The 13,931-nt window shown below is 52.0% G+C and overlaps 1 protein-coding gene across 2 annotated transcripts in view; it reads right to left on the bottom strand.

The window, feature by feature from the left end:
* Positions 1 to 13,931, bottom strand: part of aco1 (aconitase 1, soluble) — a 118,715-nt gene that overhangs the window by 57,622 nt on the left and 47,162 nt on the right. The window lies entirely within an intron of this gene.

Genomic DNA, 13,931 nt, shown 5'->3' with positions numbered 1-13,931 from the left:
GGCCATGTTAGGGACCATGATGGAGGCCATGTTAGGGACCATGATGGAGGCCATGTTAAGGACCATGATAGGGGCCATGTTAGGGACCATGAGAGAGGCCATGTTAGGGACCATGATAGAGGCCATGTTAAGGACCATGATGGAGGCCATGTTAAGGACCGTGATGGAGGCCATGTTAGGGACCGTGATAGGGGCCATGTTAGGGACCATGAGAGAGGCCATGTTAGGGACCATGATAGAGGCCATGTTAGGGACCATGATAGAGGCCATGTTAGGGACCATGATAGAGGCCATGTTAGGAACCATGATAGAGGCCATGTTAGGGACCATGATAGAGGCCATGTTAGGGACCATGATAGAGGCCATGTTAGGGACCATGATAGAGGCCATGTTAGGGACCATGATAGGGACCATGACAGGGACCATGTTAGAGGCCATCTTAGGGACCATGATAGAGGCCATGTTAAGGACCATGATAGAGGCCATGTTAGGGACCATGATAGAGGCCATGTTAGGGACCATGATAGAGGCCATGTTAGGAACCATGATAGAGGCCATGTTAGGGACCATGATAGAGGCCATGTTAGGGACCATGATAGAGGCCATGTTAGGAACCATGATAGAGGCCATGTTAGGGACCATGATAGAGGCCATGTTAGGGACCATGATAGAGGCCATGTTAGGGACCATGATAGAGGCCATGTTAGGAACCATGATAGAGGCCATGTTAGGGACCATGATAGAGGCCATGTTAGGGACCATGATAGAGGCCATGTTAGGGACCATGATAGAGGCCATGTTAGGGACCATAATAGGGACCATGTTAGGGACCATGTTAAGGACCATGATAGAGGCCATGTTAAGGACCATGATAGAGGCCATGTTAGGGACCATGATAGAGGCCATGTTAGGGACCATGATAGAGGCCATGTTAGGGACCATGATAGAGGCCATGTTAGGGACCATGATAGAGGCCATGTTAGGGACCATGATAGAGGCCATGTTAGGGACCATGATAGAGGCCATGTTAAGGACTATGATGGAGGCCATGTTAAGGACCATGATAGAGGCCATGTTAGGGACCATGATAGGGGCCATTTTAGGAACCATGATAGGGGCCATGTTAGTGACCATGATAGAGGCCATGTTAAGGACCATGATGGAGGCCATGTTAGGGACCATGATAGAGGCCATGTTAGGGACCATGATAGAGGCCATGTTAGGGACCATGATAGAGGCCATGTTAGGGACCATGATAGAGGCCATGTTAGGGACCATGATAGAGGCCATGTTAGGGACCATGATAGAGGCCATGTTAGGGACCATGATAGAGGCCATGTTAGGGACCATGATAGAGGCCATGTTAGGGACCATGATAGAGGCCATGTTAGGGACCATGATAGAGGCCATGTTAGGGACCATGATAGAGGCCATGTTAGGGACCATGATAGGGACCATGTTAGAGGCCATGTTAGGGACCAAGATAGAGGCCATGTTAGGGACCAAGATAGAGGCCATGTTAAGGACCATGATAGAGGCCATGTTAGGGACCATGATAGAGGCCATGTTAGGGACCATGATAGAGGCCATGTTAGGGACCATGATAGGGACCATGTTAGGGACCTTGATAGGGACCATGTTAAGGACCATGATAGAGGCCATGTTAAGGACCATGATAGAGGCCATGTTAGGGACCATGATAGAGGCCATGTTAGGGACCATGATAGAGGCCATGTTAGGGACCATGATAGAGGCCATGTTATGGACCATGATAGGGGCCATGTTAGGGACCATGTTAGAGGCCATGTTAGGGACCATGTTCGAGGCCATGTTAGGGGCCATGTTAGGGACCATGATAGAGGCCATGTTAGGGACCATGATAGAGGCCATGTTAGGGACCATGATAGAGGCCATGTTAGGGACCATGTTAGAGGCCATCTTAGGGACCATGTTAGAGGCCATCTTAGGGACCATGATAGAGGCCATCTTAGGGACCATGATAGAGGCCATGTTAGGGACCATGATAGAGGCCATGTTAGGAACCATGATAGAAGCCATGTTAGTAACCATGATAGAGGCCATGTTAAGGACCGTGATGGAGGCCATGTTAAGGACCGTGATGGAGGCCATGTTAGGGACCGTGATAGGGGCCATGTTAGGGACCATGATAGAGGCCATGTTAGGGACCGTGATAGGGGCCATGTTAGGGACCATGATAGAGGCCATGTTAGGGACCATGATAGAGGCCATGTTAGGGACCATGATAGAGGCCATGTTAGGGACCATGATAGAGGCCATGTTAGGGACCATGATAGAGGCCATGTTAGAGGCCATGTTAGGGACCATGATAAAGGCCATGTTAGGGACCGTGATAGGGACCATGTTAGGGACCGTGATAGGGACCATGTCAGGGACCGTGATAGGGACCATGTCAGGGACCGTGATAGGGACCATGTTAGGGACCGTGATAGAGGCCATCTTAGGGACCATGATAGAGGCCATCTTAGGGACCATGATAGAGGCCATGTTAGGACCATGATAGAGGCCATGTTAGGGACCATGATAGAGGCCATGTTAAGGACCATGATAGAGGCCATGTTAGGGACCATGATAGAGGCCATGTTAGGGACCATGATAGAGGCCATGTTAGGGACCATGATAGAGGCCATGTTAGGGACCATGATAGAGGCCATGTTAGGGACCATGATAGAGGCCATGTTAGGGACCATGATAGAGGCCATGTTAGGGACCATGATAGAGGCCATGTTAGGGACCATGATAGAGGCCATGTTAGGGACCATGATAGAGGCCATGTTAGGGACCATGTTAGAGGCCATGTTAGGGACCATGATAGAGGCCGCGTTAGGGACCATGTTAGGGACCGTGATAGAGGCCATGTTAGGGACCGTGATAGGGACCATGTTAGGCACCATGTCAGAGGCCATGTCAGAGGCCATGTCAGAGGCCATGTCAGAGGCCATGTTAGAGGCCATGTCAGAGGCCATGTTAGAGGCCATGTTAGAGGCCATGTTAGAGGCCATGTTAGGGACCATGATAGAGGCCATGTTAGGGACTATGATAGAGGCCATGTTAGGGACTATGATAGAGGCCATGTTAGGGACCATGTTAGGGACCGTGATAGGGACCATGTTAGGGACCGTGATAGAGGCCATGTTAGGGACCATGTTAGGGACCGTGATAGGGACCATGTTAGGGACCGTGATAGGGACCATGTTAGGGACCGTGATAGAGGCCATGTTAGGGACCGTGATAGAGGCCATGTTAGGGACCGTGATAGGGACCATGTTAGGGACCATGTTAGTCACCATGTCAGAGGCCATGTCAGAGGCCATGTTAGAGGCCTTGTTAGGGACCATGATAGAGGCCATGTTAGGGACCATGATAGAGGCCATGTTAGGGACTGTGATAGAGGCCATGTTAGGGACCGTGATAGGGACCGTGATAGGGACCGTGATAGGGACCATGTTAGGACCGTGACCGTGATAGGGACCATGTTAGAGGCCATGTAAGGGACCATGTCAGAGGCCATGTTAGGGACCATTTCAGAGGCCATGTTAGGGACCATGTCAGAGGCCATGTTAGGGACCATGATAGAGGCCATGTTAGGGACCATGATAGAGGCCGTGATAGGGACCATGTTAGGGACCGTGATAGGGACCATGTTAGGGACCGTGATAGAGGCCATGTTAGGGACCATGATAGGGGCCATGTTAGGGACCATGATAGAGGCCATGTTAGGGACCATGATAGAGGCCATGTTAGGGACCATGATAGAGGCCATGTTAGGGACCATGATAGAGGCCATGTTAGGGACCATGATAGAGGCCATGTTAGGGACCATGATAGAGGCCATGTTAGGGACCATGATAGAGGCCATGTTAGGGACCATGATAGAGGCCATGTTAGGGACCATGTTAGGGACCGTGATAGAGGCCATGTTAGGGACCATGTTAGGGACCGTGATAGGGACCATGTTAGGGACCGTGATAGAGGCCATGTTAGGGACCGTGATAGGGACCATGTTAGGCACCATGTCAGAGGCCATGTTAGAGGCCATGTTAGAGGCCATGTTAGGGACAATGATAGAGGCCATGTTAGGGACCATGATAGAGGCCATGTTAGGGACTATGATAGAGGCCATGTTAGGGACCGTGATAGAGGCCATGTTAGGGACCGTGATAGAGGCCATGTTAGGGACCGTGATAGAGACCGTGATAGGAACCATGTTAGGACCGTGACAGTGATAGGGACCATGTTAGGGACCATGTTAGGGACCATGATAGAGGCCATGTTAGGGACCGTGATAGGGACCACGTTAGGCACCATGTCAGAGGCCATGTCAGAGGCCATGTTAGAGGCCATGTTAGAGGCCATGTTAGAGGCCATGATAGAGGCCATGTTAGGGACCATGATAGAGGCCATGTTAGGGACCATGTTAGGGACCGTGAAAGGGACCATGTTAGGGACCGTGATAGAGGCCATGTTAGGGACCGTGATAGAGGCCATGTTTGGGACCGTGATAGGGACCATGTTAGGCACCATGTCAGAGGCCATGTCAGAGACCATGTCAGAGGCCATGTTAGGGACCATGTTAGGGACCATGTCAGAGGCCATGTTAGGGACCATGTCAGAGGCCATGTTAGGGACCATGTCAGAGGCCATGTTAGGGACCATGTCAGAGGCCATGTTAGGGACCATGTCAGAGGCCATGTTAGGGACCATGTGAGAGGCCATGTAAGGGACCATGTCAGAGGCCATGTTAGGGACCATGTCAGAGGCCATGTTAGGGACCATGTCAGAGGCCATGTTAGAGGCCATGTTAGGGACCATGATAGAGGCCATGTTAGGGACCATGATAGAGGCCATGTTAGGGACCATGATAGAGGCCGTGATAGGGACCATGTTAGGGACCGTGATAGGGACCATGTTAGGGACCGTGATAGAGGCCATGTTAGGGACCGTGATAGGGGCCATGTTAGGGGCCATGTTAGGGACCATGATAGAGGCCATGTTAGGGACCATGATAGAGGCCATGTTAGGGACCATGATAGAGGCCATGTTAGGGACCATGATAGAGACCATGTTAGGGACCATGATAGAGGCCATGTTAGGGACCATGATAGAGGCCATGTTAGGGACCGTGATAGGGACCATGTTAGGCACCATGTCAGAGGCCATGTCAGAGGCCATGTCAGAGGCCATGTTAGAGGCAATGTTAGAGGCCATGTTAGAGGCCATGATAGAGGCCATGTTAGGGACCATGATAGAGGCCATGTTAGGGACCATGTTAGGGACCGTGATAGGGACCGTGATAGAGGCCATGTTAGGGACCGTGATAGAGGCCATGTTAGGGACCGTGATAGAGGCCATGTTAGGGACCGTGATAGAGGCCATGTTAGGGACCGTGATAGAGGCCATGTTAGGGACCGTGATAGGGACCATGTTAGGACCGTGACCGTGATAGGGACCATGTTAGGGACCATGTTAGGGACCATGTTAGAGGCCATGTTAGGGACCATGTCAGAGGCCATGTTAGGGACCATGTCAGAGGCCATGTTAGGGACCATGTCAGAGGCCTTGTTAGGGACCATGTCAGAGGCCATGTTAGGGACCATGTCAGAGGCCATGTTAGAGGCCATGTTAGAGGCCATGTTAGAGGCCATGAAAGAGGCCATGTTAGGGACCATGATAGAGGCCATGTTAGGGACCATGTTAGGGACCGTGATAGAGGCCATGTTAGGGACCGTGATAGGGACCATGTTAGGCACCATGTCAGAGGCCATGTCAGAGGCCATGTTAGGGACCATGTCAGAGGCCATGTTAGGGACCATGTCAGAGGCCATGTTAGGGACCATGTCAGAGGCCATGTTAGGGACCATGTCAGAGGCCATGTTAGGGACCATGTCAGAGGCCATGTTAGGGACCATGTCAGAGGCCATGTTAGGGACCATGTCAGAGGCCATGTTAGAGGCCATGTTAGGGACCATGATAGAGGCCATGTTAGGGACAATGATAGAGGCCATGTTAGGGACCATGATAGAGGCCGTGATAGGGACCATGTTAGGGACCGTGATAGGGACCATGTTAGGGACCGTGATAGGGACCATGTTAGGGACCGTGATAGGGACCATGTTAGGGGCCATGTTAGGGACCATGATAGAGGCCATGTTAGGGACCATGATAGAGGCCATGTTAGGGACCATGATAGAGGCCATGTTAGGGACCATGATAGAGACCATGATAGAGGCCATGATTGAGGCCATGTTAGGGACCATGATAGAGGCCATGTTAGGGACCGTGATAGGGACCATGTTAGGGACCGTGATAGGGACCATGTTAGGCACCATGTCAGAGGCCATGTCAGAGGCCATGTCAGAGGCCATGTTAGAGGCCATGTTAGAGGCCAAGTTAGAGGCCATGTTAGAGGCCATGATAGAGGCCATGTTAGGGACCATGATAGAGGCCATGTTAGGGACCATGTTAGGGACCGTGATAGGGACCATGTTAGGGACCGTGATAGAGGCCATGTTAGGGACCGTGATAGGGACCATGTTAGGCACCATGTCAGAGGCCATGTCAGAGGCCATGTCAGAGGCCATGTTAGAGGCCATGTTAGAGGCCATGTTAGATGCCATGTTAGGGACCGTGATAGAGGCCATGTTAGGGACCGTGATAGAGGCCATGTTAGGGACCGTGATAGGGACCATGTTAGGCACCATGTCAGAGGCCATGTTAGAGGCCATGTTAGGGACCATGATAGAGGCCATGTTAGGGACCATGATAGAGGCCATGTTAGGGACCATGATAGAGGCCATGTTAGGGACCATGATAGAGGCCATGTTAGGGACCGTGATAGAGGCCATGTTAGGGACCGTGAAAGGGACCGTGATAGGGACCATGTTAGGACCGTGACCGTGATAGGGACCATGTTAGGGACCGTGATAGGGACCATGTTAGGGGCCATGTTAGGGACCATGATAGAGGCCATGTTAGGGACCATGATAGAGGCCATGTTAGGGACCATGATAGAGGCCATGTTAGGGACCATGATAGAGACCATGATAGAGGCCATGATTGAGGCCATGTTAGGGACCATGATAGAGGCCATGTTAGGGACCGTGATAGGGACCATGTTAGGGACCGTGATAGGGACCATGTTAGGCACCATGTCAGAGGCCATGTCAGAGGCCATGTCAGAGGCCATGTTAGAGGCCATGTTAGAGGCCAAGTTAGAGGCCATGTTAGAGGCCATGATAGAGGCCATGTTAGGGACCATGATAGAGGCCATGTTAGGGACCATGTTAGGGACCGTGATAGGGACCATGTTAGGGACCGTGATAGAGGCCATGTTAGGGACCGTGATAGGGACCATGTTAGGCACCATGTCAGAGGCCATGTCAGAGGCCATGTCAGAGGCCATGTTAGAGGCCATGTTAGAGGCCATGTTAGATGCCATGTTAGGGACCGTGATAGAGGCCATGTTAGGGACCATGATAGAGGCCATGTTAGGGACCATGATAGAGACCATGATAGAGGCCATGATTGAGGCCATGTTAGGGACCATGATAGAGGCCATGTTAGGGACCGTGATAGGGACCATGTTAGGGACCGTGATAGGGACCATGTTAGGCACCATGTCAGAGGCCATGTCAGAGGCCATGTCAGAGGCCATGTCAGAGGCCATGTCAGAGGCCATGTTAGAGGCCATGTTAGAGGCCAAGTTAGAGGCCATGTTAGAGGCCATGATAGAGGCCATGTTAGGGACCATGATAGAGGCCATGTTAGGGACCATGTTAGGGACCGTGATAGGGACCATGTTAGGGACCGTGATAGAGGCCATGTTAGGGACCGTGATAGGGACCATGTTAGGCACCATGTCAGAGGCCATGTCAGAGGCCATGTCAGAGGCCATGTTAGAGGCCATGTTAGAGGCCATGTTAGATGCCATGTTAGGGACCGTGATAGAGGCCATGTTAGGGACCGTGATAGAGGCCATGTTAGGGACCGTGATAGGGACCATGTTAGGCACCATGTCAGAGGCCATGTTAGAGGCCATGTTAGGGACCATGATAGAGGCCATGTTAGGGACCATGATAGAGGCCATGTTAGGGACCATGATAGAGGCCATGTTAGGGACCATGATAGAGGCCATGTTAGGGACCGTGATAGAGGCCATGTTAGGGACCGTGAAAGGGACCGTGATAGGGACCATGTTAGGACCGTGACCGTGATAGGGACCATGTTAGGGACCATGTTAGGGACCATGTTAGGGACCATGTTAGAGGCCATGTTAGGGACCATGTCAGAGGCCATGTTAGGGACCATGTCAGAGGCCATGTTAGGGACCATGTCAGAGGCCATGTAAGGGACCATGTCAGAGGCCATGTTAGGGACCATGTCAGAGGCCATGTTAGGGACCATGTCAGAGGCCATGTTAGGGACCATGTCAGAGGCCATGTTAGAGGCCATGTTAGGGACCATGATAGAGGCCATGTTAGGGACCATGATAGAGGCCATGTTAGGGACCATGATAGAGGCCGTGATAGGGACCATGTTAGGGACCGTGATAGGGACCATGTTAGGGACCGTGATAGAGGCCATGTTAGGGACCATGATAGGGGCCATGTTAGGGACCATGATAGGGGCCATGTTAGGGACCATGATAGGGGCCATGTTAGGGACCATGAGAGAGGCCATGTTAGGGACCATGATAGAGACCATGTTAGGCACCATGTCAGAGGCCATGTCAGAGGCAATGTCAGAGGCCATGTTAGAGGCCATGTTAGAGGCCATGTTAGGGACCATGTTAGGGACCATGTTAGGGACCATGATAGAGGCCATGTTAGGGACCATGATAGAGGCCATGTTAGGGAACATGTTAGGGACCGTGATAGGGACCATGTTAGGGACCGTGATAGAGGCCATGTTAGGGACCGTGATAGGGACCATGTTAGGGACCATGTTAGTCACCATGTCAGAGGCCATGTCAGAGGCCATGTTAGAGGCCTTGTTAGGGACCATGATAGAGGCCATGTTAGGGACCATGATAGAGGCCATGTTAGGGACTGTGATAGAGGCCATGTTAGGGACCGTGATAGGGACCGTGATAGGGACCGTGATAGGGACCATGTTAGGACCGTGACCGTGATAGGGACCATGTTAGAGGCCATGTAAGGGACCATGTCAGAGGCCATGTTAGGGACCATTTCAGAGGCCATGTTAGGGACCATGTCAGAGGCCATGTTAGGGACCATGATAGAGGCCATGTTAGGGACCATGATAGAGGCCGTGATAGGGACCATGTTAGGGACCGTGATAGGGACCATGTTAGGGACCGTGATAGAGGCCATGTTAGGGACCATGATAGGGGCCATGTTAGGGACCATGATAGAGGCCATGTTAGGGACCATGATAGAGGCCATGTTAGGGACCATGATAGAGGCCATGTTAGGGACCATGATAGAGGCCATGTTAGGGACCATGATAGAGGCCATGTTAGGGACCATGATAGAGGCCATGTTAGGGACCATGATAGAGGCCATGTTAGGGACCATGATAGAGGCCATGTTAGGGACCATGTTAGGGACCGTGATAGAGGCCATGTTAGGGACCATGTTAGGGACCGTGATAGGGACCATGTTAGGGACCGTGATAGAGGCCATGTTAGGGACCGTGATAGGGACCATGTTAGGCACCATGTCAGAGGCCATGTTAGAGGCCATGTTAGAGGCCATGTTAGGGACAATGATAGAGGCCATGTTAGGGACCATGATAGAGGCCATGTTAGGGACTATGATAGAGGCCATGTTAGGGACCGTGATAGAGGCCATGTTAGGGACCGTGATAGAGGCCATGTTAGGGACCGTGATAGAGACCGTGATAGGAACCATGTTAGGACCGTGACAGTGATAGGGACCATGTTAGGGACCATGTTAGGGACCATGATAGAGGCCATGTTAGGGACCGTGATAGGGACCACGTTAGGCACCATGTCAGAGGCCATGTCAGAGGCCATGTTAGAGGCCATGTTAGAGGCCATGTTAGAGGCCATGATAGAGGCCATGTTAGGGACCATGATAGAGGCCATGTTAGGGACCATGTTAGGGACCGTGAAAGGGACCATGTTAGGGACCGTGATAGAGGCCATGTTAGGGACCGTGATAGAGGCCATGTTTGGGACCGTGATAGGGACCATGTTAGGCACCATGTCAGAGGCCATGTCAGAGACCATGTCAGAGGCCATGTTAGGGACCATGTTAGGGACCATGTCAGAGGCCATGTTAGGGACCATGTCAGAGGCCATGTTAGGGACCATGTCAGAGGCCATGTTAGGGACCATGTCAGAGGCCATGTTAGGGACCATGTCAGAGGCCATGTTAGGGACCATGTCAGAGGCCATGTTAGGGACCATGTCAGAGGCCATGTTAGGGACCATGTCAGAGGCCATGTTAGAGGCCATGTTAGGGACCATGATAGAGGCCATGTTAGGGACCATGATAGAGGCCATGTTAGGGACCATGATAGAGGCCGTGATAGGGACCATGTTAGGGACCGTGATAGGGACCATGTTAGGGACCGTGATAGAGGCCATGTTAGGGACCGTGATAGGGGCCATGTTAGGGGCCATGTTAGGGACCATGATAGAGGCCATGTTAGGGACCATGATAGAGGCCATGTTAGGGACCATGATAGAGGCCATGTTAGGGACCATGATAGAGACCATGTTAGGGACCATGATAGAGGCCATGTTAGGGACCATGATAGAGGCCATGTTAGGGACCGTGATAGGGACCATGTTAGGCACCATGTCAGAGGCCATGTCAGAGGCCATGTCAGAGGCCATGTTAGAGGCAATGTTAGAGGCCATGTTAGAGGCCATGATAGAGGCCATGTTAGGGACCATGATAGAGGCCATGTTAGGGACCATGTTAGGGACCGTGATAGGGACCATGTTAGGGACCGTGATAGAGGCCATGTTAGGGACCGTGATAGGGACCATGTTAGGCACCATGTCAGAGGCCATGTCAGAGGCCATGTCAGAGGCCATGTTAGAGGCCATGTTAGAGGCCATGTTAGAGGCCATGTTAGGGACCATGTTAGAGGCCATGTTAGAGGCCATGTTAGAGGCCATGTTAGGGACCGTGATAGAGGCCATGTTAGGGACCGTGATAGAGGCCATGTTAGGGACCGTGATAGGGACCATGTTAGGCACCATGTCAGAGGCCATGTTAGAGGCCATGTTAGGGACCATGATAGAGGCCATGTTAGGGACCGTGATAGAGGCCATGTTAGGGACCGTGATAGAGGCCATGTTAGGGACCGTGATAGAGGCCATGTTAGGGACCGTGATAGAGGCCATGTTAGGGACCGTGATAGAGGCCATGTTAGGGACCGTGATAGAGGCCATGTTAGGGACCGTGATAGAGGCCATGTTAGGGACCGTGATAGAGGCCATGTTAGGGACCGTGATAGGGACCATGTTAGGACCGTGACCGTGATAGGGACCATGTTAGGGACCATGTTAGGGACCATGTTAGAGGCCATGTTAGGGACCATGTCAGAGGCCATGTTAGGGACCATGTCAGAGGCCATGTTAGGGACCATGTCAGAGGCCTTGTTAGGGACCATGTCAGAGGCCATGTTAGGGACCATGTCAGAGGCCATGTTAGAGGCCATGTTAGAGGCCATGTTAGAGGCCATGAAAGAGGCCATGTTAGGGACCATGATAGAGGCCATGTTAGGGACCATGTTAGGGACCGTGATAGAGGCCATGTTAGGGACCGTGATAGGGACCATGTTAGGCACCATGTCAGAGGCCATGTCAGAGGCCATGTTAGGGACCATGTCAGAGGCCATGTTAGGGACCATGTCAGAGGCCATGTTAGGGACCATGTCAGAGGCCATGTTAGGGACCATGTCAGAGGCCATGTTAGGGACCATGTCAGAGGCCATGTTAGGGACCATGTCAGAGGCCATGTTAGGGACCATGTCAGAGGCCATGTTAGAGGCCATGTTAGGGACCATGATAGAGGCCATGTTAGGGACAATGATAGAGGCCATGTTAGGGACCATGATAGAGGCCGTGATAGGGACCATGTTAGGGACCGTGATAGGGACCATGTTAGGGACCGTGATAGGGACCATGTTAGGGACCGTGATAGGGACCATGTTAGGGGCCATGTTAGGGACCATGATAGAGGCCATGTTAGGGACCATGATAGAGGCCATGTTAGGGACCATGATAGAGGCCATGTTAGGGACCATGATAGAGACCATGATAGAGGCCATGATTGAGGCCATGTTAGGGACCATGATAGAGGCCATGTTAGGGACCGTGATAGGGACCATGTTAGGGACCGTGATAGGGACCATGTTAGGCACCATGTCAGAGGCCATGTCAGAGGCCATGTCAGAGGCCATGTTAGAGGCCATGTTAGAGGCCAAGTTAGAGGCCATGTTAGAGGCCATGATAGAGGCCATGTTAGGGACCATGATAGAGGCCATGTTAGGGACCATGTTAGGGACCGTGATAGGGACCATGTTAGGGACCGTGATAGAGGCCATGTTAGGGACCGTGATAGGGACCATGTTAGGCACCATGTCAGAGGCCATGTCAGAGGCCATGTCAGAGGCCATGTTAGAGGCCATGTTAGAGGCCATGTTAGATGCCATGTTAGGGACCGTGATAGAGGCCATGTTAGGGACCGTGATAGAGGCCATGTTAGGGACCGTGATAGGGACCATGTTAGGCACCATGTCAGAGGCCATGTTAGAGGCCATGTTAGGGACCATGATAGAGGCCATGTTAGGGACCATGATAGAGGCCATGTTAGGGACCATGATAGAGGCCATGTTAGGGACCATGATAGAGGCCATGTTAGGGACCGTGATAGAGGCCATGTTAGGGACCGTGAAAGGGACCGTGATAGGGACCATGTTAGGACCGTGACCGTGATAGGGACCATGTTAGGGACCATGTTAGGGACCATGTTAGGGACCATGTTAGAGGCCATGTTAGGGACCATGTCAGAGGCCATGTTAGGGACCATGTCAGAGGCCATGTTAGGGACCATGTCAGAGGCCATGTTAGGGACCATGTCAGAGGCCATGTTAGGGACCATGTCAGAGGCCATGTTAGGGACCATGTCAGAGGCCATGTTAGGGACCATGTCAGAGGCCATGTTAGAGGCCATGTTAGGGACCATGATAGAGGCCATGTTAGGGACCATGATAGAGGCCATGTTAGGGACCATGATAGAGGCCGTGATAGGGACCATGTTAGGGACCGTGATAGGGACCATGTTAGGGACCGTGATAGAGGCCATGTTAGGGACCATGATAGGGGCCATGTTAGGGACCATGATAGGGGCCATGTTAGGGACCATGATAGGGGCCATGTTAGGGACCATGATAGAGGCCATGTTAGGGACCATGATAGAGACCATGATAGAGGCCATGATTGAGGCCATGTTAGGGACCATGATAGAGGCCATGTTAGGGACCACGATAGGGACCATGTTAGGCACCATGTCAGAGGCCATGTCAGAGGCAATGTCAGAGGCCATGTTAGAGGCCATGTTAGAGGCCATGTTAGGGACCATGTTAGGGACCATGTTAGGGACCATGATAGAGGCCATGTTAGGGACCATGATAGAGGCCATGTTAGGGAACATGTTAGGGACCGTGATAGGGACCATGTTAGGGACCGTGATAGAGGCCATGTTAGGGACCGTGATAGGGACCATGTCAGAGGCCATGTTAGAGGCCATGTTAGGGACCATGTTAGAGGCCATGTTAGAGTCCATGTTAGAGGCCATGTTAGGGGCCATGTTAGAGGCCATGTTAGGGACCGTGATAGAGGCCATGTTAGGGACCGTGATAGAGGCCATGTTAGGGACCGTGATAGGGAC

The sequence above is a fragment of the Telmatherina bonti genome (assembly GCF_933228915.1).
Source record: "Telmatherina bonti genome assembly, chromosome: 18".
Lineage (NCBI taxonomy): Eukaryota > Metazoa > Chordata > Actinopteri > Atheriniformes > Telmatherinidae > Telmatherina > Telmatherina bonti.
The sequence above is the reverse complement of the archived record's forward strand: the minus strand, read 5'-3'. Positions and strand labels throughout refer to the sequence as shown.